Genomic DNA, 7742 nt, shown 5'->3' on the forward strand with positions numbered 1-7742 from the left:
CATAGGGGAGAACAGTATTCCATTGAGCTGCGGATGAAAGCCTTGTATGTGGTGAGGAGCTCAGGTGTGCCGAGGAAGGACTTCGCACGACGGAGGATGCCCAGTCGGCGACTGGCTTTGGAGGCCAGCTTGGAAATGTGGTTTTCCCAAGAAAGATCATGGCAGATAGTGAGACCCAAAATCTTGAGCGACAGAACTTCTTGGAGAGGATTGTTGAGAAAGTAGATGGGAGGGTTGTCCAGTCGATCTTTTCGGAGAGACATAGTAAGAGTGTGAGATTTGTCAGGATTGAAAGACATGTTCCACTTGTTTGACCAGTCTGTGATTTTGTCCAGGTCTTCAGAGAGTGAGGAGGCAGCAGACTGCAGATCTGAGGGAAGAGGAATGGAGCGGCAGAGAGTGGAGTCATCAGCAAAGAGATAGAGAGGATTTTCGAGAGAGTCAGAGAGATCATTGATGAAGACCAGAAAAAGCACGGGGCCCAGAACACTGCCTTGGGGAACTCCAGCCTGAACAGGAAGAGGAGATGAGAGAAACCCATTCAGGGCCACACGTTGACGACGACTAGAGAGGAAGTCCGCCAGCCATGCGTGGAGATTTCCATGGATACCAAAGGAGGAGAGTTTGGTAAGCAGAGCGGGGTGCCAGACCGTGTCGAAGGCACGTGATATGTCGAGGGAGACAGCTCTAATTTCCTGTTTGGCATTGAGGACCTCCATCCATTGTTGAGACAGCAGAAGCAGCATGTCCAGAGTAGAGTGACCTGGTCTGAAACCAAATTGATGATCAGAGATCAAGCCATTGGAGAAGAGGAAAGATTTCATATCCGAAGCAATGATGGATTCCATGACTTTGCTGATAATTGGGAGAAGGCTGATTGGTCTGTAGTTGCTAGGATCTGTTTTTGCACCTTTTTTGTGCAAAGCGGTGATGTTGGCTGATTTCCAAGCAGATGGCAGTTGACCTTGAGCAAAAGAGAGGGTGAAGAGAACAGAGAGAGGGTGAGACAGAGCAGCAGAGCAGGATTTTAGGACCCGTGGGCTGATGCCGTCGGGTCCAGTTGCAGAATCAGAGTCGAGGGTTGACAGAAACTTTTCCACCTTGTCAGGAGGAAAGGACACGGAGTCCAGGAGCAGCAGGGTACGACTGGGTATGGTGGGTACAGAGAGGGATGGGTTTGGGACACAAGATTTAGAGGCAAACACAGAGTTGAGGCATTCAGCTTTTTCACGTGCGGAGTCAGCTGTGTAGCCGTTTGAGGTAAGGGAGGGGATGGAGGGGGAACAAACACCAGAAACGGATTTGACCAGACGCCACCAGGATTTGGAAGAGGGAGACAGATAAGAGAGTTCGGTCTTGAGAACGGAGAGATTTGTTTCCTGGCTCTCCTGAGGGTGGACACACACTTGTTTCGGGCTTTGTGAAAGGAAATGAGATTTCCTTCCGTTGGATTTGCTTTCCAGGAGACGAAGGCAAGTTGTTTCTGGGCAACAGCCTCACCACAAGATTCCGTGTACCATGGACGGGAGGAAGGGTATGACAACTGAAGACGAGATGGGATAAATCTGTGCATGAGAGAGAGCAATTTACTTTGGAAGAATTCCCAGGATGAGTTGATGTCAGAGGTGGTAGAGATGGGAGACCAGTCCAGATGATTGATGGCTGCTTGAAGACCGTGCCAGTTGGCCTGAGTGAAATGCCAGACTCGTCGACGCTGAGCAGGCTCCCTGAGGATGGTCAGAGAGATGTCCACTTTAACAAGGACATGATCAGATGATCCGATCGGAGCAGAAGAAGAGCAGCAGACATTTTCAGGGAAGTTAGTCATAACCAAGTCCAGAAGAGAAGATGTTCCGTTGACTGAGATCCGGGTCGGGAAATTGACAGATTGTGTCAGTCCCAGTGAGTCGCAGAAGTCCTTTGCTGAGGAGCCATGGCTGGTGAGAGAGGTACCCACACCCAGCCAACTGGCATGATGACAGTTGAAATCACCACATATGAGGAAGAGAGAGTTGGGATGAGTAGATAGAAGTTGGTCCATATCATCAGACAGCGAGATGTAGATTGAGTCATCACTGTTTGGTGGACGGTACAACACACATATGAACAAGAGGTGGGAGCGAAGGGGAAGCCGTAGCCAGAGGTATTCCTGGGGGTGAGGTGGAGAGAGTGCAGTGCAGGGCGAGTGAGGAAGAGAGTTTTTGATAAAGATAGCAACCCCGCCTCCAGGACGAGGCTCAGGTCTATCATACCGGAGGAGGGAGTAGCCCGGGAGAGATACTATGGAATCAGAGACATCATAAAGGAGGAAAGTTTCTGTTAAGCAGATCACGTCTGGTTTGACAGAAGCAACCTGTATGGAGAGATCAGTTAAGTTTGAACGAAGGTCCCGGATGTTTGAGGTCCATACCGTTAATGAAGAGGAAGGGGGAGCATCAGATACAGAACAGGGGGGAGGAGGGGTAGGGTAAGATGTGGAAGAGGTGGAAGAGGTAGGGAGAGCTGTTGAAGGTGTGTCAGAGATTTCAGAATAGCTCGGAGAAAGGGAAGGATGGGGCGGACAAAAGGTTTGATGGTGATTGGGTGAGCCACAATGAGGTGTTATTTGAGGAGGGGGAAGAGCGAGGCAGAAGGTTGGGGGAGATGGAGGTGAGAGTTTGAAGGGGGAAGAAGCGGGGAGGACGCTTTGAGGAGGGGGAGTGAGAGGGGGGAAATTGAGAAGCAATGAGGGTGGGGAGATTTGAAGGGGAGGGGTGAGGGGGGAGTTTGGGAGGGAAGGGGCAAGGGGAGGGATTTGAAAGGGATGGGATATGGGGTAGATTTGGAGGGGAGGGGTGAGGCAGGAGTCTAGGAGGGGAGGGGCGAGGGGGCGTCTTGGCGGGGAGGGGTGAGGGGGTAGTTTAGGAGGGAGGGGGCAAGGGGGGATTTGAAAGGGATGGGTGATGGGGAAGATTTGGAGGGGAGGGGTGATGGGGAAGATTTGGAGGGGAGGGGTTATGGGGAAGATTTGGAGGGGAGGGGTGAGATTGGATTTTTGAAAGTGTACGATTTATGGGAAACGAACATTTATTGCAAAATGAGTTTCTTGTGACCTTCGAGTTAAAAATACGTTTAAGGACGCTGGATGGAGGATGGAGTGCAGGAGAGTTTAGGGAATGTAGAAAAAAGGCACTATAGGAGATGGATATTTTTTTTGGGATGAATTGATTTGGTGAGCAAGTCGAAAGCAGCCTTTTAAAGAAGAAGAAGAAAAAGGTGTTATAAAATATGACGGAATACATAACTTGAGGGGAAAGTGTAAACATTGAAGGTTAATGAGTGAAAACTATCTGGGGAAATGGGGGAGAAACACGTGGTCGAAGAACGAACGAACGAATAAGAATGAATAAACGAATGAGAACAGAGAAGGAAAATGTTTTTTTTTTTTTTTTTTTTTTTTTTTTTTTTTTTTTTTTTGAGTTGAGATTTACACAAGGAAGTAGGCTATGGGTGAAAAGCCTGGGAATACAGAGAACGAAAGTTATTGGATCACAAAAGACGGACCGCTGAGAGAAAAACAAAGCCTCAAGGTTGTACAGTGCACACTGTACAAGGCCTCAAGACACGACACGGCAAACAGACGATCAATTTATGAAAGATAAACACCGAGAAACAACCAAAGTTGCACACAATAACTTCACACACCGAAAGATAAATACAGTTTCGACAAAATACAATTGTGAACAGACTTAACTTCGAAAAACGTGGAGACCGTGTGGAGCTTCGAAAATCCCTGCCGCCGTCTCCAAGATCTCGCGAGATCTCCAGGGTCTTCGGGGTGTTTTGGGTCTTCAGGGTGTTTTGGGTCTTCGGGGTCTTCAGGGTGTTTTGGGTGTTCAGGTCTTTTGGGTCTTTGGCACCATTTGGGTCTTCAAGGTATTTTGAGTCTTCAGGGTATTTAAGGGTCTGTGTGGTCTTCAGGGTGTTTTGGGTCTTCAGGGTGTTTTGGATCTTCAGGGTCTTTTGGATCTTTGGGGTCTTTTGGGTCTTCTGGATCTTCAGGGTATTTTTGGTCTTTGGGTGTTTTGGGTCTTGAAGGTGTTTTGGGTCTTTTAGATCTTTGGGGACTTTTAAGTCTTCTTGGTCTTCATGTTATTTTGGGTCTTCGGGGTCTTTTGGGTCTTCGGCACCATTTGGGTCCTCAGGGTCTTTTGGATCCTCTGGGCTTTTCAGGGTATTTTGGGTCTTTTGGGTGTTTTGGGTATTTGCGGTCTTTTGAGTCTTTGTAGTCTTCAGGGTGTTTTTGGTTATCAGGGTGTTTTGGGTCTTTTGGGTGTTTTGGGTCTTCAGGGTCATTTGGGCCTCCAGGTATTTGGAGTCTTCTAGGTATTTCGGGTCTTTGGGGTGTTTTGGGTCTTCGGGGTGTTTTGGGTCTTCAGGGTGTTTTGAGTCTTCGGGGTCTTCAGTATATTTTGGGTCTTCAAGGGTCTTTGTGGTCTTCAGGGAGTTTTTGGTCTTCAGGGTGTTTTGGGTCTTTGGGTTATTTTGGGTCTTCAGGGTCTTTTGGATCCTCTGGGCCTTGAAGGGTGTTTTGGGTCTTCAGGGTTTTTTGGATCTTTTGGGTGTTTTGATTCTTCGGGGTATATTGGGTGTTTTGGGGCTTCGGGCCCATTTGGGTCTTCAGGGTCTTCAGGGTCTTTTGAGCCTCAGGGCCTTCAAGGGTCTTTTGGGTCTTTTGGGTCTTCAGGGGTCTTAAGTGTCTTGGGGGAATTAAAGTGTCGTCAAAGGTCTGAGTGGTCTCAGCAGTCTAAACGTAATTAAGAGGGTTAATTAAGAGGGTGTTTATTTTTTTTGAAGAAGAAGATGTTTTCGTCGCATAAAAACATAACGACATAGCATATACAGTGCATTCAGAAAGTATTCAGACCCCTTCACTTTTTTCACATTTTGTTATGTTGCAGCCTTATGCTGAAATCGTTTAAATTCATTTTTTCCCTCATCAATCTACACTCAGTACCCCAGAATGACAAAGAGAAAACAGGATTTTAGAAAGTTTTGCAAATTTATTAAAAAGCAAAAACCGAAATATCACATTTACATAAGTATTCATACCCTTTGCTATGACACTTGAAATTTAGCTCAGGTGCCTCTCATTTCTCTTGATCATCTTTGAGATGTTTCTTCACCTTGATTGGAGTCCACCTGTGGTAAATTCAATTAATTGGACATGATTTGGAAAGGCACACACCTGTCTATATAAGGTCTCACAGCTGACAATGCATATCAGAGCAAAAACCAGGCCATGAGGTCGAAGGAACTGCCTGCAGAGCTCAGAGACAGGATTGTGTCGAGGCACAGATCTGGAGAAGCCTACAAAAAAAATCTCTGCTGCATTGAAGGTTCCCAAGAGCACAGTGGCCTCCATCATTCTTAAATGGAAGAAGTTTGGAACAACCAGGACTCTTCCTAGAGCTGGCCACCCGGCCAAACTGAGCAATCGGGGGAGAAGGGCCTTGGTAAGAGAGGTGACGAAGAACCCGATGGTCACTCTGGCTGAGCTCCAGAGATCCTGTGTGGAGATGGGAGAAACTTCCAGAAGGACAAACGTCACTGCAACACTCCACCGATATGGGCTTTATGGCAGAGTGGCCAGACGGAAGCCAAACAGTTCAATCTTGGTTTCATCAGACCACAGAATCTTGTTTCTCACAGTCTGAGAGTCCTTCAGGTGCTTTTTTTGCAAACTCCAAGCGGACTTTCATGTGTCTTTCACTGAGGAGAACCTTCCGTCTGGCCACTCTGCCATAAAGCCCATATCGGTGGAGTGTTGCAGTGATGGTTGTCCTTCTGGAAGTTTCTCCCATCTCCACACAGGATCTCTGGAGCTCAGCCAGAGTGACCATCGGGTTCTTGGTCACCTCTCTTACCAAGGCCCTTCTTCCCCGATTGCTCAGTTTGGCCGGGCGACCAGCTCTAGGAAGAGTCCTGGTTGTTCCAAACTTCTTCCATTTAAGAATTATGGAGGCCACTGTGCTCTTGGGAACCTTCAATGCAGCAGAAATCATTTTGTAGGCTTCCCCAGATCTGTGCCTCGACACAATCCTGTCTGAGCTCTGCAGGCAGTTCCTTCGACCTCATGGCTTGGTTTTTGCTCTGATATGCATTGTCAGCTGTGAGACCTTATATAGACAGGTGTGTGCCTTTCCAAATCATGTCCAATCAATTGAATTTACCACAGGTGGACTCCAATCAAGGTGTAGAAACATCTCAAAGATGATCAAGAGAAATGGGAGGCACCTGAGCTTAATTGAAGTGTCATAGCAAAGGGTATGAATACTTATGTCAATGTGATATTTCAGTTTTTGCTTTTTGATAAATTTGCAAAACTTTCTAAAACCTGTTTTCTCTTTGTCATTCTGGGGTATTGAGTGCAGATTGAGGAGGGAAAAAATGAACTTAAACAATTTCAGCATAAAGCTGCAACATACAAAATGTGAAAAAAGTGAAGGGGTCCGAATACTTTCTGAATGCACTGTACGTTTGCTCTATTATAATAAGATAAACATTTTTGCGATTTTTAATGATGGCAGACAGGACGCCCGCTTAATGTACACAAACTAATGTTGGCAGACAGGACGCCCGTTTAATGTACACAAACTAATGTTGGCAAACAGGACGCCCGTTCAATGTACACAAACTAATGTTGGCAGACAGGACGCCCGTTTAATGTAACACAAACTAATGATGGCAGACATGACGCCTGGTTAATGTACACAAACTAATGATGGCAGACATGACGCCTGGTTAATGTACACAAACTAATGATGGCAGACAGGACGCCTGGTTAATGTACACAAACTAATGATGGCAGACAGGACGCCTGGTTAATGTACACAAACTAATGATGGCAGACCATACGCCCGTTTAACGTACATCCGACTAATGCTGGCAGACAGGGCATCCGTTTAACGTACATTCGACTAATGCCGACAGACAGGACGTCCGTTTAACGTACATCTGACTAATTCTGACAGACAGGACGTCCGTTTAACGTACATCCGACTAATGCCGGCAGAAAGGACGTCCGTTTAACGTACATCCGACTAATTCCGGCAGACAAGACGTCCGTTTAACGTACATCCGAGTAATGCCGACAGAAAGGACATCTGTTTAACGTACATCCGACTAATGCCAGCAGACAGAACGTCCGTTTAATGTACATCTGACTAATGCCAGCAGGCAAGACGTCCGTTTAACGTACATCCAAATAATGCCGACAGACAGGACATCCGTTTAACATACATCCGACTAATTCCAGCAGACAGGACGTCCGTTTAACGTACATCCGAGTAATGCCGACATGCAGGATGCCCGTTTAACATAGATCCGACTCATGCCGGCAGACAAGACGTCCGTTTAACATACATCCGACTAATTCCAGCAGACAGGACGTCCGTTTAACGTACATCCGACTAATTCTTGCAGACAAGACGTCCGTTTAACGTACATCCGAGTAATGCCGAGATGCAGGATGCCCGTTTAACATACATCCGACTAATTCTTGCAGACAAGACGTCCGTTTAACGTACATCCGAGTAATGCCGACAGACACGACATCTGTTTGACGTACATCCGACTAATGCCAGCAGACAGAACGTCCGTTTAATGTACATCTGACTAATGCTGGCAGCCAAGACGTCCGTTTAACGTACATCCGAATAATGCCAGCAGACAGAACATCCGTTTAACGTACATCTGACTGA

This window comes from Myxine glutinosa, chromosome 11, assembly GCF_964187855.1.
Source record: "Myxine glutinosa chromosome 11, kmMyxGlut1.1, whole genome shotgun sequence".
In the NCBI taxonomy this organism is placed as follows: domain Eukaryota; kingdom Metazoa; phylum Chordata; class Myxini; order Myxiniformes; family Myxinidae; genus Myxine; species Myxine glutinosa.